Genomic DNA, 24,735 nt, shown 5'->3' on the forward strand with positions numbered 1-24,735 from the left:
TTTAAAATAGTTTGTTGTAATTATAGGCTAATCCAGTTGAAATGTAGGCTAATGTAATTTCATGTTAAATGCATTCAAATGTTACCTTTTGTGCCTTCATTCAAGATACTTCAACTGTGAGACAGTTTACTGTCAAATTTATTAAGTGGTCAGCATTACACCTGAATATACACAAAACAATTAATACATTGTCTGAAAAATAGAATCAAGTGGCCATTGCTGCTAATGAAAGACTGCTTGTATGAGCATCAAACCTGGCTGCTCTTTAGAGTTTAAACACAGGCTTTCATAGATACATTCAGACTTCCTTTAGCACCAGCGGGGTACTTGAAATAGACCTCAGACTTCACTAGAATGTCGTAGTCTACAAATATGACCTTTGTTTGTGTGTAGCAGCCATGTTCTAGTTAATATACATTCAGAAGTTATTAGGCCTACACCTAGCCTACACAAAAATGTTTTATGTTAGCTCTACTGGACACACAAAAAGTGTGGCATAATCTATTTCACAGTCTCCTTAATCTTGCGTGCTGTTTGGAGGACAGCCAGCAGGTTGACTTTGTCTCCAAACTCCTTCTCACGATGTTCCAAGAGAATACCCTGCAAAGGAAAAGAAAATGAAGCTTAAGATCCTCATGAAGACATATCTATTCACTTATATTCAAACACACACTGACATGCATTCTATTTACGTATTTGGTTGACTCAAGTTCAAGTCAAGTAAGGTCAATGCAACTGCCCCACTGTATCAGATGGTCACTGTAAGGCTACATCCACATCCATTAGCATCTTCTAAGTGTGCACCTGTTTTTCTGGTCCAATTACATAGACCCCACCCAGAACGAAGCCTTCTCCCTTAAGGTTTCCAGAAAAGCATTTTCTGTAGGCCCGATGACAATTCCTCCACACCCCAATACGAAGGAGACCCCAGAATCCCATGTGACGCAGGACAGGGCCATAGAAGGTTTTCTGTTCAAAGGAGAGTGCTGCATTAGATCAATTTGTAGATGGAACATTTCATCCACAAAAAAAATGTGTTATTAACAAATGTGTGTCTGTCTGTTTTCAGGTGAAAAAATTGTTTGAGCAAATAGAAGCAATTAAGTATTAGAAGAGGAGAGACCTCGCCATAATACGAAAAGTTCTACAGAGCTTTTGTATTATGTATGCAACTTGTAAGATGTATCTCCAAGAGAGTGACATATATACTATACAATCAAATACAATATGAGCATTTAGCAAGGTCATCATTAGCCTATTAAAAGTAGTTTGTGTTTTATCACTAAATTATTCATATATGTGATGGGATCTGGGAAAACCCATCACACAGTGAGATAAAAAAAAAAATCCTTGATTACTGCTCCATTTCAACCCTCTCTGGTTAAATTTCACCAACTTAAGATTCTGATACCATCTTTGCAACATCCTGGATACCGTCCCGAATAGCAACATCCTGGATATGGTATCAGAATATTAACTTGGTGAAATTTCACCACGCGATGACTTTTCAGATCATCACATACAGTATGCACACTGGAGAGGGACTTTAAATCACCGTCATGTCCACAAACACGTCCCCAGCAAAAAAGGCTTTGAAATCCTGTATCTCGGTTTTGATGTTCTCTTTCACCACCGCATAGAGGGGGACACCCAGCTTGTCCAGCTGGAGCTTCAGAGAGGACAGCTCAGAGGCCTCCTGCAGGATGACAAACAAGCCACGAGATCACATCTAGGCCAAAGCACAGGTCAAAGGTCATCTCCTTCTTTAAAGCTCTTAAAGGAGGCACATGAAAAGATAATGAATAAGTGCTAAATGCTTCTTTAAATCTTCTCAGTTCCCAAAAATGCACTGTACAAGTGTTTTTTTTTTAAAAGTGCTTCAAGTTATTCAGTCTTTAACCTACATAGAAAAAATATCCAGAGAAGATAATCAAGAATAAAATCCTTAGACCACGGCACCTCTCTGCACAAAAATCATCCTGGTCGCCGGACTGCCATGATCACAGCCCCAGAGTTCTCCCACAGACTTTTCCCCTTCACAATCTTCTCATCTGATATTGTAACTGAATGAATAGGCAATGGTAAAATTACTTAATTATCAGAAAAGTACCATACGTTACAGCAAGGATATATTCTTTCTAGACTATAAGGAAATATATATGGAAATATACCTCCTGTTGTCCTGAGGTCTGCATCTTCCAGAACCTCTAACCTGGCCCACGCAGGCTTTTTGACTAACAGATCTGTGAGGGCTCGTACAATCCCAGCCAAAAAGAGACCAAGTGCTATCAGCCCCTGGGAGAGTAAGCCCATGGTTGAGACCTCCCCTGCGATCACACACTTAGCTGAAACAATGGGAGGCCTAGGTCAGATACACATGTTTGGGCTGCTTTAGAGAACAACATACAACATAACATGCAGGACAGTGTCATGAAAGTCACAAAAAAAAATCCCAGGCTTACGGATTAAACCAGTTATATAACCTCTTGCTGTCATAATTGTCTTGAAGAATACTCAAACTACCAGAGCATTGATGGATAACAGGCTAACAGCACGTCCCCATTGCTCAGTGGATCTGAATTCTTATTTGGCAGTTTTCTGGAAGCAGTAATTGCATGAAACAAAACGTAACAAACGTTTCGGGACTAGCCCATCATTTCAGTTTCAAACTGGAAACGCTGATGATGGGCTAGGCCTGACATGTTTGTTATCTTTTGTTTCATGGCCTGGAAGATTTTTTTCACCACTTTTAATATATTTTGGATATCATCCAGCCCCTGCGTGTGGTCTCGTCTTTTTTTCTCACACTTTGACTGAACTTTATTTTGAAGTTACACCCCGGGCAAAACATCTTCAATGAATGTGAATGTGTAGACTAAAGGCGCAGACGCCACTTCTACTCACATGACACAACAGTATTGGTATTATACATATGTCTAAATACATTAGTGGATGCTTAAAAAGTGAATGTGTAAATATCCATGCCGAGTGTACTGTAGGATTTTACACTGTGTGGTATTTTCAGCTTGATAATAATACTGCCCAGATGGTCTATCATTCTGGTATTGTGACTGAGTTGCCGGGACTGACAAGAAAACTTTGTTCAACATCCATTTTCCCTGTACTGCCTCGTTGAACGGTTCGTTAGTCAGAATGAATTCATTGGTGGGATGACTTCTTTCTGATCAACGGTCTTTTGTCATGAAGAGGCTCTACATATGCTGTAGCAAAATATTTTCACAAAAACGAGAAAAAACATCAAACTTTCTCTCTAACATTTTGGCTAGAATAGGAAAACATATGAGAGAGATTGGTACTCACCAGTGTGTGGTCCCTCAGGCACTAATACGATGAGGAATCATTCTTCTGTTTTCATCCAAACACAAAGCTCTTTATATTCCTTCTGGCCAATCATATTGCAGGCTCTGCACTCAAGAATTCACCAGGATCACATATTCTATAGTGCGTCTGTTTGACAACTCATTACAGCACCATATAAATCCTCCAAGACCTATAGATATTTTGCTGTAATACTACGTAAAGAAAATCTGTTCATATACATGAACAACATGTTTGTTACACGAAATACACATGTTTGTTTCTTAAAATGTTATTTTCACTTTGTTGAATCTTAATCTCCCTCTTACAAAGGAATCGGTTGCTGCTATTTCAGGTATGCAAGTAGAAGGCTTTAGTCAGCTTAACAGTTAGATAATATTCATAATTAATATCAGCTGTTGAGCATGAATGGTTGTAAAATAAAGATCTCCATAATGTCTGAAATGTAAGTAATGTCTATATAAGTGTTTGTGTCTCTGTAAATGAATGAATGAATGACTGAAACCTTTATTGCCCCGGGGGTAATTTGTTTTGCACGCAAGGGAGCCACATTGAACATTAAGCACAGACAACAATAAAAAACAATAAAACCACACCAAAGATTCAACAACAATAAAGACGCAGAGGATACAGAAAACAGGACATAAACAACAATAACACAGCAATGGTGGTGCCATGCAATCATCAGTCCAATAGCTATAAATGAATCAATAAATAATTATTAATAATAACAATAAATAAATAATAAATAAGTTTAGTCAGAGTTTTCTTTCTTCCGGAATTTATTTATTTTATTATTTTCTTCAGTGAATTTCCGTCAATGATTTCCAGGACACTGGAAGACTGGGCTGCATGAAACTTGGTGGGCATGTAGCCCCACAAGGATGACACAGAACCATTGTTTTTCGTTTTGATCAGTTGCCCACCTGCTGCACTGGGCCCCCCGAAAGTATAAGTATATAAGTATATATACTCTTTTGATCCCGTGAGGGAAATTTGGTCTCTGCATTTATCCTAATCCCTGAATTAGTAAAACACACTCAGCAAACAGTGAGGTGAAGCACACACTAATCCCGGCACAGTGAGCTGCCTGCAACAACAGCGGCGGCGCTCGGGGAGCAGTGAGGGGTTAGGTGCCTTGCTCAAGGGCACTTCAGCCATGCTTACTGGTCGGGGTTCGAACCGGCAACCCTCCGGTTACAAGTCCGAAGCACTAACCAGTAGGCCACGGCTGCCCACGAAAGAAGGGTATGCCAGACACAGTTTTCTGTAATTATCTCGAGAACCATAAGGCCTAGGATGATTTTTTTCATATGTTGGTCTCAAGGGGCCATATCAACCCATCCCATATCCACTTATTTGAGGTACAATATAGCGGCAGCTAGTTACAAATGAAAAAGCAAAAACAAGGCATTGTAATCGCAGGTATCTTTGGCTGACAGCTTCAAAACTGCAATAAATGTGAAGTGTAGGATCATTATGACACCCTCTGAATGCATGCCAAGTTTCATGGAATTCATAGGGGCCATATCAGCTACACTCACACACACACACATGCAGGGGCGCTGCTAGAAAATGTGGGCCTTACAGTATGACAGAAAATAGTTCTGCATAAAAGTTACCTTAGTTCGTTGTGTTTGTGACTTTAAACAGTGGATGTGCTTTAGTAAAGCTTTGTGTTTCATTCAGCATTATAAACCAGTTCTTACGCTAACGTTTTGACCAGCAATGTATCTCTCTTGCCTACCTCGCCTCACCATTTCTGTTTTCGAAAGAAAGATGTATGTCCATGGCCTTCAAATCTTATCCTAGTGTTCTTATCCTTTGTGCGTTGCGTGCGTGCTTGCGCTCTTATTCTCATTCTTTCTCCTGCGCAAACATTATGTCCTGCATGCTTACTGCGTGTAGTTCTACTGCATCAAGTTTCGTAAATAAATTAGTTTGTTTTTACAGAAATGGCCTACTGTCACACTGCATGCAGCCTATAACCAAAAGCACACATTTTGTAAATAAGCGGGTCGGATCGCGGGTCGGGTATAATTTTGTCCTAATTAATATTCGCGGTCCGAGTTGCGGTCGGGTTGATTAAAATATCGGGCGACCGCGGGCCGCTTGTGACCAAACCCGCGCAACACTGGTGTGTGTACCTGTGTGTGTGTGTATGTGTTTATGTGTCTGTGTATGTGTGTGTGTGTCAGTGTTTATGTGTTTGTGTGTGTGCCTGCATGTGTACTGTGCATGTATCTTTCTGTGTGTGTTTGCATGTGTTCATGTGTGCGTGTGTGCATGCATAGTGTACAGTCACTAAATGTACACATATATTAATTTATTGTATAGTCCCCCATGAACGGAATTCCACGAAACTTGGCATGCATTCAGAGGGTGTCATAATGATCCTAAAATTTTGTGCAGTTTTGACCATGTCAGCCAGAGTAACCTGCGATTACAACACCTCATTTTTGTTTTTACATTTGTAACTGGGTGGCGCTATACATCAAATGAGTGGTGATGAGTGAAAAAGAGTTCACAGACATGAAAGTGGAAAGTACTGTAACATTAAGAATATACTGAAAAAGTATCATACAGAGATGTGAAACATGCTGTAAATATGACATTTATCACTGTAAACTAATACATTCTTTCTAAGATTCGTAGCCTTGGTGTCTCCTTTAGAAAGCCCAAGCTTGTGGTGGGCTGTGTTTGGGTCCATAGTGAGCTCACAAGCATCTGAGGGGGATGGAGAAAAGATGGCAAAGGCTATGGAATATGGTCAAGCACATTACATACAGGTGTGATTTTGTCTGTGTAATGTGTGCATTTCTAAAACTGATAGTTCCGGTCCTTGACTGTGATTGGCTGAATCACGTTTGATGCCGTTGTAAAATGCAGCATAAACATACTTGACCACATTTCGTTCTATATTACTGCGCTACCATAACTTGATACAAAAGTTAAAGTAGCTGCGTCTCGACGTTGCTTGGCAACCATTCAGATAGAGGAAATATATTTCTTGGTGGAAGAATGATTATCTAGGAATAATTTATACATAAATAGACACATTTATCGGTTATTTAGTGTTATGAAATACGGAATGCTATAAACACTTACATTTCTCTAGACCAGGTTTCAGGAACTTCTTTCCATCATGGTCAACACTGAGTGAAAAAATATTTAGTGTTGAGCACTACAATAGAGAGATTGAATACTTCTAAATCTGCTCTGCTTACTTGATATTCTCCAGTTTAAAGCCTATGTCCTGAGATGAAAGTAGCTTGATCCCTGAGTCTCCAAGGTGATTGTAGCTTAGATCCAGCTCTTTAAGGTGGGAGTGGTTTGAAACCAAAGCTGTGGATAAGAATGTGCAACCCTTCTCTGTAATGAGACAGCCAGAAAGCCTTCCAGAGTAGAGGGAGAAGGAGAGAGGGGAAACAGAGAAAATATGGTTAAGTTGAGTATTGTGTTGATTTCACAGCTCAGTCAATGACAATTGAATTTCCAATATAATCTACATGTGTGTTAGCCTGGGAATACCCATACGAACTTTCGGCAAATTTGGGATTTGCTCTGTAGCTCCGTCTGGCCAAGAGGCCATTGAAGCCCATTTCCAATGTTCATAAAACACAGACATGCAAATACAATCGCAAATCCGGCATGAACGTGTATTTCTTTGGAACTGAGAAAACAACTGCATTTAAAACCTTTGTTTACAAGATTGCTACGCTTTTGAATCTATTTGGTAAGAGTTTAATGTACCAACTTAAGTGTAATTTCACTGCTAGTTACACCCCTGCTAGAAGTCATAAGTTAATGAATCTTTTCCAGACCCACTCCCAATTGTGCAGTTGTGAATAGGGTTGGGTATCGTTTGGGTTTTATCCGATACCGGTGCTAAATCGATACTTTTAAAACGGTGCCGGTGCCGAAACGGTGCCTGAACCGGTACTTTGTTTTTAAAATGTTTTAAATTAAAATGGTCTAAAGCATGAATTGCTTTTTTTTTATTGATAAGACAAATTTGAACATGAAATTGAACTGTTATATTCAATTTACTATCAATATCTCATTGCTCCTACGAATAATACATTTAAACGTTAAAACAGCTTGCCATGCATGCACACACAATGGTGAGCTCTGCTTTCAAGTTTACCCAGTGTAGGCGGTTTGCCATAATGGGCCCTATCATGACATTCTAAAGTGCATCGTCACTCGTCAAAAGTCTATTCAAATTTAGTAGGATGTCCAGTTCACATTGGGAGGGGTTTCTTCTCAAAAGTGGAGCGCATGGCGTAACAAGGTGTTCCTAGGTCTTTTAATCAGTCATATGGGTGTGTTTGGGGCGTAACATCATTTTAAACCAATGAGAATGACATCTGTCATTCCCTTTAACGGCGCAACGCGCGATATGTCAAATAAATGCATCGGTATTTTGGCATTCAACGGCGCATTTGAAGGAGGCTGCTTGCGAGACCGTATGGAATAGTCATTCTTAAACCATGCTTTACTAAAACCTAGCATAGCCTTCACGCATTTGCACTCGTCTATTATTTGAACTCATTGGCAAAGTGAAACTAACTTCACCAAGGAGTCAGTCAACGACAAGACAGTTATATGCAGTTACTTTCACTATTGACTGACAATGGGTTACCATCGAAAACATAGGCTGGAAAAAGCAACACTTACCCTAATGTTGCTCAAATGACTGAATAAAACAACATTTATCCTGCAGAGGAGTTGCTTAATATATCTCGTGACAGTGCGTCTTCAGCTGTGCTCCATACGTGTCTCTCGCCTCTCCCCTAATCACTTTTAACCATCATTACCAATTTGCAAATGATGGTGAATAACTACTCATCATGAGATGTACAGTATTTCGTAATATCTTTATTCTAATTATGTTTACCATTGTAATCGTGCAATTTGTAATGCTTTGCATGGACGTGCGCTGGTGTGCTTTCATGAATGATAGAAAGATGGTGCGTGCACCTGCCAATATGACTGTTGACATGCGCTCTTAAAATAGCATATGAACAACTCGCCATTGACTTCTGACCAGGTTTAGGTGGTGTATGATAGCGATTTTTAGACAACGCGCCAGGTCCCTCCCTAGGTTGTTAATTGCCACACCCATGGGCGCAGTGCTTAAAAAATAAAGGTGCAAAATAACGAATTCAACTTCGCGCTGGTGAATAACGAACTTTACGCCATGCGCTGGTGACCCAAAATACAGCCCAATGTATGTTAAAACCGCTTGCCATAAAACTGCCAGGTCATGGACAACGGCATTTGCAAGCAAGCTAATCTAACAGGGACTCTATTTTCCAGTTAATGCAGTGTGTTCCCAAATGCTTCAAGAAATGTCATGTCTTAACCCATAACACGCAGTAGTTTTGAACATGTTAGGCTACAAGTGTTTTGTGTTTAGATTCCCGCCTAGTAGGCATTTTAAAAGCAACTATGGCTATGCGCTAACAGTCAGCTGAGTTTAATTAGCGATAACGTAGCCTATGGAGATGGTTTCGTAGCCTCTTTGACAGCTCAGTGACATCAGGTATGTAACCTACATATTTATGTTTTTGCCAGCTAACTTTTAACATGATCTTCATATTCATTGTGATGCTATATGGGCATCATGCACATGAAAGATTAATATCATGCCATTATGTTGTTTAACACCGTGAAATAAAGTTTTCACCTTACAACTTTGCTGATAACATTTCAAATAAATGTCAGTTAGCGCATTAGCTAGCAAGGATATTGTGTAATGTATAGGCTAGCCTACTGTTGATGTTGTTTCATAGCCTTTTGCTTGTGTGTAGTTAGGCCCACTGCTAGATTTTGACAGGAGCTCACGATATTGCTTTAAAGTAAGCTACTTGGGCTCACGCAAGCTGTCAAACACTGTCCACTGCCTGTGTGGTGCACCCCTCTGGTTTATACATCCAGTGTTTATCATATGTTAGCTAACTGTATCTGGATATGTTGCTATCAGAGCAAGACGTTAGAGATGGCGCATGACATGCAGTGATGCCTTGTATAAAAATAAATAAATAATAAAAACGCTATTTAAGCACCGAAATGAGGCACCGAAATCCACGTTGTTATTCGATGCAGTTACTACCGTTTGTGTCGGCACCGGTGCCATATTAGGACCGTGTTTCGGTGCCCAACCCTAGTTGTGAAGCTCTGAGTGTTCCCAGGCTACATGTGTGTGTATGTGCTCATGTGAATTTCATCCTAACCTTAAAGTCTCCATTTTACAATTTGCAGACCTTAACCCATTTGAAAGAAATTCTAGTCCTGTGTCACAAAGATCATTGTTTGTCAGGTCAAGCTCTTTTAGATGTGAGTGTGCCACTGGAAAACGGAGCTTATGAATTCACCAAAGTCCTCTTTCAGTTCACAGCAAACAAGCCTGCAAATTAATTCAACTGAAATATTTACATTTGTTTTCTTTTTTTTAAACATCACTGTATTATGAATATAGCAAATACTGACAAATACTGATTTTGAGTATGTTTTGATAACCTCAGTGTTTCCACTTTGCATTGTGAATTTTGCAGTCGAAGGGAGAGGGCTTCAGTGGTAACGATCTGTAGGTTGTTGTAACTTAGATCCAGCTCTTTCAGTTGTGAGATTTCTGACTCAAGGGCCTGTGTTACAGTCTCAAAGCTTTCCACAGTGAGTTGACACCTGACCAGTCTACAGAAAGAAAAATAATTAAGGTAGTTTAAAACACAAGACATTTGATTCAGCCTTCGTTTGAGACATGATCAGTGTCAACAGTGCATTGTGAGTTGATTTGCCATTGGCTCCTACGAGTGAACTTTAAGGCTTACACATGTCAATTATATTACAAGGGCCATTCTCTCCAGAGCAACTTGGGGTTAAATGCCTTGATCAAGGGAATTGAACCCACAACTTTTCAGGCTACAGTACATGCCAGCCCAGCCAGCCCAGACCACCCTATTCCTGTAATGTTTCGATTACAGTATATCTTTGAAAAATACTCACCGAGCCTTTCTACAGCTTTCAACCGGTCCTAAAAGTCTTTGACGACCTTCACTTGTGGTGTTGTACTTCTGAAGGTCAAATTCATCAAGTACATCTTGGGAGACTAAAATTATATAGGCCAGTACTGAGCAGTGAGCGAGTGAGAGATGTTTCCCTGAGTCAATGTACTCTTGAACCTCCATATGCAGCGAGTGGTCTTTCATTTCAAGCAAACAGAGTAAGAGATTCATGCATCTTTCTTTGACATCTTTGTAGCGGATAATTTCTTTGGTATATTTGATGGTTTTCTCAATGCTCTCTGAGCTGCTCACTGTTTGTGTTAGCAGGCCCTGCAGGAGCCTCTGGTTTGACTCCAGTGAGAGCCCCAAAAGAAACCGCACAAACATGTCCCAGTGTCCATCTTCACTCTCCAAGGACTTGTCCACAGCATCCTTCAGCAGTGTTTCCAGGAAGTGCTGTCTCTCCCAACCAGTGAGGAGAGACTTCAGAGCTTTGAAGTTTCTGTTCACATAGGAGTAAAATGCATAAAGAGCAGCAAGAAACTCCTGAATCGAGAGGTGAACGAAACAGAAGACCTTTTTTTGCCTAAATACACGTTCTTCCCTGAAAAGTTCTGTACACAAACCACTGTACACTGAGGCCTCAGTGATATTGATGCCACATTCCTCAAGGTCCTCTTCATAGAACAGCAGATTTCCTTTCTCCAGTTGTGTGAATGCTAGTTCTGCTAACTTCAAAATTACATCTTTGTTTGCCTCAAGAACTTTGCTACTAGGAGCACCGTCTTCCATTTCCCCAAATTTCTGGCTCTTCATGTTCATCTGAATGATTAAGAAATGGGTGAATATCTCAGTAAGAGTTTGGGGTATTTGTTCCCTGTTGTTTTGGAAGACTTCTTGAAGCACAATGGAAGAGATCCAACTGACAACTGGTATGTGGCACATAAAGTGAAGGCTTCTTGATGTCTTAATGTGTGAGATGATTTGGTTGGCCTGAGTCTGATCACTTATTTTCTTTCGAAAGTACTCATCTTTCTGTAGGTCAGTAAATCCACGCACCTCAGTCATACGACTGATGAACTGACCAGCTGCTGCTGGTCTTGATGTGATCCATATGTGAGTTGATGGGAGAAGATTTCCCTGGATCAGGTTTGCTATCAGATCGCCAACTGAGGATATCTGTGAAACATCATGGAGTTTCAGGGCTTGATCACTGGTAGTTCAATGTAATTCTGCTTTCATCCAGCCCGTCAAAAATTACAACCAGAATGCACTCCTCATACATTTTGTTATCTGTTAGCTGTTTCAAGGCAGGGTGGAAGTCAACCAGAAGTTGATGAAAACAGTACTGTTCATTTGAGATTAAGTTCATTTCCCGGAAAGGGAGCACAAATATAAAATCTATATCGCAATTTGCCTTGTCCTCTGCCCCTGTTAGTTATTTGCTGAGGTAAAAGAAAAACCTCAAATCATTGTGAAACCCTCTTTATTGAGGCAAAGTCCTTATTTCTCTAGCATTATATCAAGGAAAGTTTACATGCCAACTGCTAACTTTGTAACAGTAATAAAATAGATTACTAATCCATGTATCGCTAAAATCAGATGTAAAAACATTTGAGATAAAGAATTCAGTCTCACGTTTGATGGGACCAGAATACAAGTTGTTATCTGGCTGATCTGTGTGTGAGGGTGAAGGTGATCTAGACCTGTTGGAACACAGAGCAAAGGTGCGCTCTGATGCTTCAGTCACATCTCCATAGGAGCTAACACAATCCCTGCATAAACGATGTTGTTGCCCTTTTTGAGATGTATAGGTTTGTGAAATACCTGTATAAAAGTGTTCTCTTAATTGAGTGATTAGTGGGGCTCTTAGACCCAATCATACCAGTTGACATCACATGGTAGGTCAGCTGATTGTAAGGCCTACATACGGTATATCCCTTCATCAAATGAGTCCACCATTTGCCTGAAGAAGACCCAGCAGGGTCGAAACGTTGCCTTTTGTATATTAAATATATGGGAGTCAAAATCAGTGTTGCGGACATTATATCTTTTAATTTGGTAAAGTCAAAGCAGACCATGATCCATAAAATGTTGTTTGGTAGTGTCCCAATTTGTTTTGCGTGTCTTCTTACTAAGGTAAAGGACACACACAATATTTGCACTCGTGGCAGCATATCAGATCTGTGTCCTTATAAATTTGAGACATTGTTAGGAAAAGGAACCTTTGCCGCAGTTCAGTGGAACAAATTAGATCGACAAATTAAAGTAATTTCCGGCCTGAACTTTAAGAAGAGAATGAAGGCCTGGTTACTAGTGAGGGTAGCTGAATAGAACAGGGGGCAGGTACCATTTTATCATTTTTATTTATTTAAGAAGAATGTTTTTATGTTATGTCATTGATTATCACACACTCTATGAGTGTCTTGTCTTGTGGTGTTATGTGTTGAGGACCACAATGGAAATAAGTCCTGGACTTTATTGTATTTTTATCCTCGATTTTATCTGATGTCTTTGCATGTATAAGGCATTCTTGATACAATTAAATAAATCAAATCAAATCAAAATACAGGAGGCCTATTGCTATTTGCAAGAAACAAATGTTTATGTTTATGTTATATGTTATGTCATATGTTATTTATGTGCTATGTATGTACCATTGGCAATGATTGGTTTATGGGATTTGTAAATTATTTGTTTTTATTTAGATTTTACACAGCATCCAAACTTTTTTGGAAATGGGGATGTAGTTTAAAATGCTCCATTAATCCTAATATGCCAGAACACAGAGCAGAATTTTTGTATGATGCATTCTTCAATGAAACGTATCCTCACATGTGATTAGAATGGCCAGTCCCTCCATCCACATTGATAGGCTGCATCATGGAGTCACTGCTCTTCAATGATAAAAGACTTGGGACTGGGGAGACTGATCTAAACATAAACCATATGGAATAGCATTAGAATATTAACATTGAACAGAAATATCAAGCTCATTGATCAATATCTCATATGAAGAATAACTTACTTAACTTATACAGTATGATATATTCTTCTAGCTAATGAAACGTATCCTCACCTGAGATCATAATGGCCAGTCCCTCCATCCACATTGATAGGCTGCATCATGGAATCACTGCTCTTCATTGATAAAAGACTTGGCACTGGGGAGACTGATCTACTCATGAACAATATGGAATAGCATTAGAATATTAACATTGAACAGAAATATTGCACTTGGTTCCAAAACGTTATATCCTCCATTTTAGTGAGTTTTAATAAATCATTTTTAAACATTTTGTTCTCCAAGTAATTTTAGCAGAACTGTAATTGGGTTATTGTTACTACATTTATCTTCACTTAATCAAAACAACACAACTGCAATTGTATTATTATTATTACCTGAAATCCACAAATAAATAACATGAGTTATTAATGTTTTCAAAAATAGAGATATAGTATTTTGGAACCATAATCTTCACTTATTGGTCAATATGAGAATAAGAACTTAACTTTTATGATACATTCTTCTTGCCAATAAAATGTATCCTCACCTGTGATCAGAATGGCCAGTCCCTCCATCCACATTGATAGGCTGCATCATGGAGTCACTGCTCTTCATTGATAAAAGACTTGGCACTGGGGAGACTGATCTACTCATAAACATGGAATAGCATTAGAATATTAACACTGCAAATAGAAATATCAAGATCACTGATCAATATGAGAACATTCTTTTTGCCAGAATAAACTATTCAGCTGTATGATGTTGATGTTCATGTAGGGTTTGCTCTTTATGGACATGGGACATGGTAGGAGTCCCCCCTCCCCCGCAATGGTTTTGCTTTCCTTTGCAAGGGCATGCAAAAATAATTGTGGGGGAATGCAATACTGCGATGTGCTTGTATTAGATGTTTTATGTTTCTACATCATTTACTTTTGGAATGGTGCCATTTAGTAGGCTACATACTGTACATGACTCACGTGTCAATGTATTTTTAAACTAGAAATACCAGTTACACAGGATTTTTCCACATAAGGAAGCAAAACACTTCATTTCATATTTCTATCAGCACATTAAGGGAATATGATCAATCTGATTCACTGATTTTAAGAGGTCACCCAAAGCACCATAATACTCAGAAAGTCTGTTCTGCCCTGTACTTTCCTAATGTAATCATTTCTTGGTAAACAATCTTAAGGAGACAAATAATACATTTAATACAAATAATACATACATAAGGTTGATAATTGCATGAAGGTTTAGTCCTTTATTTTGATCAAACTCAGGAAACATCTCCTCTGTGTCCTCTGTTCATCCATCGCATGTGCTGTCATTTTTGCAAATAGCAAACAAACTGCCACACATGACTTGGACTAAGCAATACACTACACAGCTTAATCAAAAACATTGCTTTTGGAAAATCAGAATAGAGAGAGTTGCATTTGAGTGACTGAGCTCAAATACCAACAATATTTTGCCAGGATAAAGTGATGTGTCCTTGTGTTATAATCTGGAAAATGTTGACTTTTCAACACTCTTAAAACGAATGTGTTGCCCCAATCTAGATTACAGTAAATTTATGCACTAGCGTTGTTTAACTCACCACGTATTTGAGATAAAGCCATTATTCTAATGTTCAAGAACAAGTGAGCTAATTATCCTCCTCACCTCTGACCAAAGCAGGAAGTCTCTGTCAGTTCAGTTGGCTGTGCTTTAGCCTCATTGATGTTCATAGACAGAGGACTCGGCTGGGCATATGATGACATTGTTGCTGTGCAGGGATCAGTGTCTCCCTGTGCTCTCTCTTCAGCGAGACTCATTTTTCTGTCCATCTGTCCGTCATGCTCCACTCTATTACCTGGTGTACTGTAGGTGTATCCTCGTCAGCCTCTTTCACCTCAGAGAGACTCGTCAGCCACACATTGCTTTACACACTGTGGGCACACAAATTGTAATTCTGAGTGAGTTGCTAAAGCATAATGCAGTAATTAAAATACATTTTGAAATGTAAACAATCGGTAGCTAAGACTATCTTTCATTGACACTTGAAAGATGGCAAAAGGATTCTCAAGCACCCTTGGGGCTCTGAAACAATCATAGCTGTACTCACATGTGTTGAATTTGAATCTGCAGGACAGCTATGCCTAATAGTTGATGAAAACATATGACATTTCTGTAACATTACATTGACATGAATTGCCATGAATATCCAGCCTAGTGAAGAGTGTGCAATTACCATGTGTGTGTTGGCAGGTACTTTCCAGGACTGTTGAATTTCTGGTTCAACCAGTTCCATTGAAGTCCATTTTAAATCATGTATCAAGGTTATCTAAGACATGCTCCACCTCTCACTGTTCACATGAAGTGATTTATGTTTGACGTTTACATTTCCATCACCCTGTGTGTTTTCACTTCTAAGTAACTTCTTTTCTCACTTATAAATTAAACATTTGTAAATTTACAATTATAAATTAAACATTTATACATTTACAAGAGACAAAGGGACCCTTATTTAGCAGGTGAGTCATATGATGTTATCTGTTTCTTTGTAAGAAAACCTGTTGAACTTAAAAATATGTAGGTTTGCCATCATGTCAAACTTATTTTCACATTAACTCTTTCACTCTTATGGACTGAGATGAACTGGACAGAGAGTTTAGTTAGCATAATCATAATTCATTCCTCAGTGAACATAATCATAAATCCATCATGCACAAATACCTTCTTCATGCATTTGTAGAGGAAATTACATTAAATAAACATGAAATGTTAATTATTACATTATACTGTATATATATAATTTCATTTCATTTCATTTCATTATTATCATTGAATTTGTGATAAATTAGACTCATGAAGCATTATGTAAAGGATTTAGATTGAAAGAGCTACTTGAATTGAACAGTGCAGAAACTAGATGTACCGCAGAACGGTACAAAATATGACCGCCGCCCAGTCCAGCACATTTTTTCCACAAAAATAAATCACGCTGAAAGGCCTATATGATTCTAACTGTCTCACTAAATTGCATTATCCACACTCAATTCTCACTGGTATCTGCTAGACAACAAGTACCAAAACATGATTAGTTCATAGATTTCACATGTAAAATTCATTTTATACAACCCCACCTCCATCTTGCCTGTTCATAATTCTGAGAAATTCTTGAATTATGTTATGTGTGTGGGTGTGTGTGTATGTGTGTGTGTGTGTGTGCGTGCTTGTGTGTGTGCCTGCGTATGTGCCTGTGCATGCAAGCGTACATATGTCTACTGTGTGAGTATGTGTCATACGTATGATTACTGTGAATGTATGTGTGTGTGTGTGTATCTGTTTGTGCACATGTGTGCACATGAAATGGGTTAACATGACCCCTGGAGGCAAACATACGGAAAAAAATGGTCATCCTAGGCCCTACAGTTCTCAAGATATTCACAGAGAGCTGTGTCTGCCCTACCCTCCTTTCGGGGGGTCCAGTCCAGCGGGGGGGCTACAGATCAAAACGAAAAACGACGGTTCCATGCTATCCATGTGGGGTTACATGCCCACCAAGTTTTGTGTACCCCGGTCTTTCAGTGTCCCGGGAATCCCTGTTGGTGTACGTCACTAAATGTACACATAAATTATTTTATTGTAAGGCCCCCCCATGAACGAAAGTACACAAAACTTGGCATGCATTCGGAGGGTGTCATCATCAGCCAGAGATATTGTGATGAAAACACCTGATTTTTTGCTTTTTAATTTTTAACTAGGTGGCGCTATACATGAAATAAGTGGTAATGGGATGGGTTGACATGCCCCCTTAAGACCAACATACATAAAAAAGGTGGACCTCCTAGGCCCTACGGTTCTCGAGATATTCACAGAAAACTGTCTCCGGCCACCTACAGGCCAGTTGGTGTATAGTAACATAAATGAATTTATTGTGTGGCCCCCCATGAACGGAATTCCACAAAACTTGGCGTGCATACAGAGGGTGTCATAATGACCCTACACTTCCAATTTCGTGCTGTTTTGACTATGTTAGGTCACAGATACCTGCGATTTCAACACCTAATTTTTACTTTTTTGTGTTTAACTAGGTGGCGCTATACATGAAAGGAGTGGTTATGTAATGGGTTGACATGGCCCCTTGAGATCAACATACAAACAAAAAAATGCTCCTCCTAAACCCTACGGTTCTCGAGATATTTACAGAAAACTGTCTGCCCTACCCTCCTTTCGGGGGGTCCAGTCCAGCGGGGGGGTTACAGATAAAAACGAAAAACGATGGTTCCATGCTATCCATGTGGGGTTACATGCCCACCAAGTTTCGTGTACCCCAGTCTTTTAGTGTCCCGGGAATCATTGACGGAAATTTGGGCATGCAAAAAATAAAAAAAAATAAAAAATCTGACTAAACCTATATGACCGCCGCTTCGCTGCGCGGCGGTCATAAATACACATGTAGTAGCCATGATAACGGCCACAGAACAAATGACATACATACAAAGAAACATATATACAAACTCTTATAAATGGTTGCCTGGCATACATTCATAAAGAAAACTACTTAATTTCACAAAGAGATAGAGATGAATCATATTCAAGTCCAAACCCTGGATACACAGGCTCAGTAAATGTTGTACAAAAAGTGTGCAAATGCACCTGTCTGTCATTAGAGACTCTGTAGAAAGACAATGTTCCCGCTGGCCAGTCCAGATACACACCTATACAGTTTCGGTTGGACGGTGGCACTGGTATGTCAATATTTTTACCATTGTGCTTAACAATGTGAACATTATCACAGCACATCAAACTCCAGGATTTGTCATTTGATCCAAACTCGCTGTCAACTTTTCCTTTCCTCTCCATGCCTCTGTATGCCACTGCAATAGCAGCTCCTTTGTGACTCCACTCAGCCTCCCAGTAGCGGCGTCCAGTCAGACCCTCTCTGCACAGCACTTGTTCAAAGACCTCAAACCGCTCTTCGTGGGGAGGGTATAGTTGCATGATCCCTCGTTTGGCCTTGGTGTCCTTCTTGGACAGAGCTATGTCTTTGTGTGGTGTGTTTGGGTCCATTGTGAGCTCACAGGCATCTGTATGTAAGAATAAAAGAAAAACATGTCGACATGCACAGAACAATATGGCATACCAGAAAAGGTATTTAGTTGGTTTTAGTTGTTGTTGACTGTCGGTCTGTAGAGTTACTTTGGACAGCTGTCCGTCTGTACAGTTACTTGGACAGGTAAACAATCACAAATCCAGCTCTCTGAGGTTGGAATGGTTGGACTCTAGAACTGAGGCTAAAACTTCAAAACCCCTCTCTGATACAAGACAACCTGAGAGCCTGCGATTAAATGGTTTATAAAGGAGATTAGAAAAAAGGAGGTTAGAAAAAAGGGAAAAAAGTGTACTTCTTGAATATAACATGCATATTTCTTGATATAATAGAGGTTCCAGATTATTTATATCAATAAATAAAACTTTATATGTCATTCACATTAACGTGTTTGCAACAATTACAATGACTCTGATTAGCCGTTGCTGTCAATGCTTCTCTGATAACTCACTTTAATGTTGAAAGCTGTATTGTTAATCTTTTATGAAGAAAACAATTACAGTAATCAACTTCTGCTTGTCCATATGACATGCCAAATGCAGGTCCTCATCGTTTAGCTGGTTAACTGTTACCAAATACTTGAGAAAACCATTCAATATAAATAAGCACAGCTAAATAAAGTATGTACAATCACATTTAGAATGTTACACCCCACTTTTGTGGCCGAAACGGATCACTAAAGGATCACTTTAAATATTGTTATAGACAGCATATCATTTCACGTCTCTCCTGATCCTGGTTTACCCGGTATATTTTCAGTTACCGTTGAAGTCTGTTGTATGCTTGCGTTTGTAAATGTTTTCTCCTCTACTTGTGTGTCACGATCTGTGCAGCAATCACAATTCATTTAATATTTTATACTTACATGAGAACTTCAACTTTACAATTGGGAGACATAAGCCCATTTGAGAGTTGTTCTACTCCTGCATCACAAAGATCATTGTTGCTCAGATCAAGCTCTTTCAAGCATGTGTGTTCTGACTTGAGCAGGGAGCTTATGAAGCCACAGAAATCCTCTTTCAGTTCACAACAATTCAGCCTATAGGAATAATGAGAATCAACTGTGAATTTATTTAATAAACACGTAAACATGATATATGTGAAATGTATATGAAGAATACTGTACTTAGGGGGCTTTTATACATTATTTTAATAATGTACTGTGAGTGTATGCCATTGTTGATCAAATGAGACCAGTACTCACATAAGTGTTTCCAGTTTGCAATGTTCAGACTTGATGGCATTAAGGAGCTCATTTTGCAAGTCTTTTAGGTCATTGTAACTCAGATTTAGATGCCTTAGCTGAGAGGTTTCTGACTGAAGAGCTGAGGTCACTGTCTTAAGGAACTTCCTTGTGAGACGGCAGCCAATCAGACTACAGAGAGAAAGACAAAGAACTAGTATGAAAATGTTGTCTAACTACATACATTTTAGAATAACATATTGATCCATTCACAGAAACAAATGAAAAAAGCAGAAGTTTCTCTTAAATGTTCAAAATTGACTACACAAGAGAACACAATTTGTGATGTTCTTTGTACAGTACTGTATGTGGCAGGTTGCGTGTTTACTAACCGCGCCTTTCTGCAGCCACTCACAGCTCCCAGTAGCCGTCCACGACCTTCACTGGTTGTGGTGTACTTCTGAAGGTCAAGTTCATCGAGTACATCTTCTGAGACAAGGATCGTATAGGCCAGTACTGAGCAGTGAGAAGAAAAGAGTTCTTTTCCAGACTCCAGGTACTCTTGAATCTCTGTGTGCAAGGAATTGTCATTCATTTCAACCAAGCAAAGTAAGAGATTCATGCACCTTTCCTTGATGTCTTTGTAGCGGATAATTTCTTTGGTATATTTGATGGTTTTCTCAATGCTCTCTGAGCTGCTCACTGTTTGTGTTAGCAGGCCCTGCAGGAGCCTCTGGTTTGACTCCAGTGAGAGCCCCAAAAGAAACCGCACAAACATGTCCCAGTGTCCATCTTCACTCTCCAAGGACTTGTCCACAGCATCCTTCAGCAGTGTTTCCAGGAAGTGCTGTCTCTCCCAACCAGTGAGGAGAGACTTCAGAGCTTTGAAGTTTCTGTTCACATAGGAGTAAAATGCATAAAGAGCAGCAAGAAACTCCTGAATCGAGAGGTGAACAAAACAGAAGACCTTTTTTTGCGTGAACACAAATTCTTTCCTGAAAAATTCTGTACACAAACCACTGTACACTGAGGCCTCAGTGATACTGATGCCACATTCCTCAAGGTCCTCTTCATAGAACAGCAGATTTCCTTTCTCCAGTTGTGTGAATGCTAGTTCTGCTAACTTCAAAATTACATCTTTGTTTGCCTCAAGAACTTTGCTACTAGGAGCACCGTCTTCCATTTCCCCAAATTTCTGGCTCTTCATGTTCATCTGAATGATTAAGAAATGGGTGAATATCTCAGTAAGAGTTTGGGGTATTTGTTCCCTGTTGTTTTGGAAGACTTCTTGAAGCACAATGGAAGAGATCCAACTGACAACTGGTATGTGGCACATAAAGTGAAGGCTTCTTGATGTCTTAATGTGTGAGATGATTTGGTTGGCCTGAGTCTGATCACTTATTTTCTTTCGAAAGTACTCATCTTTCTGTAGGTCAGTAAATCCACGCACCTCAGTCATACGACTGATGAACTGACCAGGGATCTGTCCAGCTGCTGCTGGTCTTGATGTGATCCATATGTGAGCTGATGGGAGAAGATTCCCCTGGATCAGGTTTGCTATCAGATCGCCAACTGAGGATATCTGTGAAACATCATGCAGTTTCAGGGCTTGATCACTGGTAAAATTCAATGTAATTCTACTTTCATCCAGCCCGTCAAAAATTACAACCAGAATGCACTCCTCATACATCTTGTTATCTGTTAGCTGTTTCAAGGCAGGGTGGAAGTCAACCAGAAGTTGATGAAAACAGTACTGTTCATTTGAGATTAAGTTCATTTCCCGGAAAGGGAGCACAAATATAAAATCTATATCACAATTTGCCTTGTCCTCTGCCCAATCAAGAGTGAATTTCTGCACAGACACTGTTTTTCCAATGCCAGCAACCCCTTTGGTTAGCACTGCTCTGATACACACTTGCTCTTCAAGCAATGTTTTAAAGATATCATTACAGTTGATTGCGTTGTCTTGTGTTTGTCTTCTTGATGTTTCAATTTGTCGAGCTTCATGTGCTTTCACGCTTTCAGTCCATCCCTCAGTGATATAGAGGGGTGTAAATATCGTGTTTAAAGGAGTTTCATTTCCTGGTTTAATGTTTCCCTCACAAACATGCTCAAACCTCTTTTTCATTGCGGCTTTATGGCTCATCTTCACTCTTTCCAGGATATTGTCCTCTGCTGATCAAAGGAATCACATGTTAGTTATTTGCTGAGGTAAAAGAAATACCTCAAGTCATTGTGAAACCCTCTTTATTGAGGCAAAGTCGTTATTTCTCTAACATTATATCAAGGAAAGTTTACATGGCAACTGCTAACTTTGCAACAATAATAAAATAGATTACCAATCCATGTATCGCTAAAATCAGATGTAAAAACATTTGAGATAAAGAATTCAGTCTCACGTTTGATGGGACCAGAATACAAGTTGTTGTCTGGCTGAACTGTGTGTGAGGGTGAAGGTGATCTAGACCTGTTGGAACACAGAGCAGAGGTGCGCTCTGATGCTTCAGTCACATCTCCATAGGAGCTAACACAATCGCTGCATAAACAATGTCGTTGCCCTTTTTGAGATGTATAGGTTTGTGAAATACCAAGTCAAGTTAAGCTGACCATGATCCATAAAATGTTGTTTGGTAGTGTCCCAATTTGTTTTGCGTGTCTTCTTTCTAAGGTAAAGGACACACACAATATTTGCACTCGTGGCAGCATATTAGATCTGTGTCCTTATAAATTTAAGACATTGTTAGGGAAAGGAACCTTTGCCTATATAGGTGCAGTTCAGTGGGACAAGTTAGATTGACAAATTAAAGTAATTTCCGGCCTGAACTTTAAGAAGAGAATGAAGGCCTGGTTACTAGCGAGGGTAGCTGAATAGAACAGGGGGCAGGTACCATTTTATCATTTTTATTTATTTAAGAAGAATGTTTTTATGTTATGTCATTGATTATCACACACTCTATGAGTGTCTTGTCTTGTGGTGTTATGTGTTGAGGACCACAATGGAAATAAGTCCTGGACTTTATTGTATTTTTATCCTCGATTTTATCTGATGTCTTTGCATGTATAAGGCATTATTTTACATTTAAATAAATCAAATCGAATCAAAATACAGGAGGCCTATTGCTATTTGCAAGAAACAAATGTTTATGTTTATGCTATATGTTATGTCATATGTTATTTATGTGCTATGTATGTTCCATTGGGAATGATTGGTTTATGGGATTTGTAAATTATTTGTTTTTATTTAAATTTCACTGCATCCCAACTTTTTTGGAAATGGGGATGTAGTTTAAAATGCTCCATTAATCCTAATATGCCAGAACACAGAACAGAATTTTTATATGATACATTATTCTAGCCAATAAAACATATCGTCACCTGTGATCATGGCCAGTCCCTCCATCCATATTGATAGGATGCATCATGGAGTCACTGCTCTTCATTGATAAAAGACTTGGCACTGGGGAGACTGATCTACTCATGAACAATATGGAATAGCTTAGCATTAGAATATTAACATTAAACAGAAACAATAAGTGTATTGATTAATATAAGAATAAGTCACTTAACTTATGTGATACATTCTTCTAGCCAATAAAACGTATCCTCACCTGAGATCAGCATGGCCAGTCCCTCCATCCACATTGATAGGATGCATCATGGAGTCACTGCTCTTCATTGATAAAAGACTTGGCACTGGGGAGACTGATCTACTCATGAACAATATGGAATAGCCTAGCATTAGAATATTAACATTATACAGAAACAATAAGTGTATTGATTAATATAAGAATAAGTCACTTAACTTATGTGATACATTCTTCTAGCCAATAAAACGTATCCTCACCTGTGATCAGTATGGCCAGTCCCTCCATCCATATTGATAGGATGCATCATGGAGTCACTGCTCTTCATTGATAAAAGACTTGGCACTGGGGAGACTGATCTACTCATGAACAATATGGAATAGCCTAGCATTAGAATATTAACATTAAACAGAAACAATAAGTGTATTGATTAATATAAGAATAAGTCACTTCAGTTATGTGATACATTCTTCTAGCCAATAAAACGTATCCTCACCTGTGATCAGAATGGCCAGTCCCTCTATCCACATTGATAGGATGCATCATGGAGTCACTGCTCTTCATTGATAAAAGACTTGGCACTGGGGAGACTGATCTACTCATAAACATGGAATAGCATTAGAATATTAACACTGTAAACAGAAATATCAAGATTATTGATCAATATGAGAACATTCTTCTTGCCAGAATAAACTATTCAGCTGTATGATGTTGATGTTCATGTAGGGTTTGCTCTTTATGGACATGGGACATGGTAGGAGTCCCCCCTCCCCCGCAATGGTTTTGCTTTCCTTTGCAAGGGCATGCAAAAACTAGATGTACCGCATAGCGGTACAAAATATGACCGCCGCTCAGTCCTGTACATCCGTTCCGCGAAAAGAAATCACACTTCAATTTGTCTCCATATTTTACTCCATCCCCCACTCTTGAAACTTTTGTGTAGGCCTATGCTTGTTTGGCATGCCTGAGTGTGTGTGTGCGGCTGCACAGAAAGTAGCCTACTGGTGCTGAAAAGGTGAATAGATTGTAGAATAGCCAAAGAAGATGTAGCATTGTTATAAAACCTTTAAAATCTCTAAACAATCACAAGTAGGGCAGTTCATCACAGTCCATCCATTGCAACTGGATTGATGAAAGGTCACTTACACCTGTAGGCTACATTGTATTTGGGAAAAGCAAAAGGTATCAGCATAATGTTATTTATTTATTTATTTATTTATTTATAAACAAAAACATCTCTGTCAGTTCCATGCCGTTTTCAACAGCTATCAAAAACAAAGGTCATTTTTGGATGGATGGATTTTTTGTGAATGTTTCTTCTTCTACATACGATTTTAGTCATCTTTAGTTCATGTGATACTTTATTGTCAGTGCACAAATTAAGTAATAGTAGTCTGAAACGTTATTGTTAATGCACAAATTAAGTAACAGTAGTCTGAAACGGAATGCTGTTTTACATCTAACCAGTGGTGCAAATAACTGACATGTCCAAATGGGCCTTGATGAAATGCGTC

The 24,735-nt window shown here is 39.1% G+C and overlaps 1 pseudogene; it reads right to left on the bottom strand.

The window, feature by feature from the left end:
• Positions 1–115: 115 nt before the first annotated feature.
• On the bottom strand, positions 116–16,382 carry LOC143124287 (peroxiredoxin-like 2A; annotated as a pseudogene).
• Positions 16,383–24,735: the final 8,353 nt, after the last annotated feature.

The sequence above is a fragment of the Alosa pseudoharengus genome, unplaced genomic scaffold (assembly GCF_046254945.1).
Source record: "Alosa pseudoharengus isolate Yale_2024_CS ecotype anadromous, Long Island Sound unplaced genomic scaffold, YU_APseudo_1.1 YU_APseudo_1.1_scf_15, whole genome shotgun sequence".
Classification (NCBI taxonomy): Eukaryota; Metazoa; Chordata; class Actinopteri; order Clupeiformes; family Clupeidae; genus Alosa; species Alosa pseudoharengus.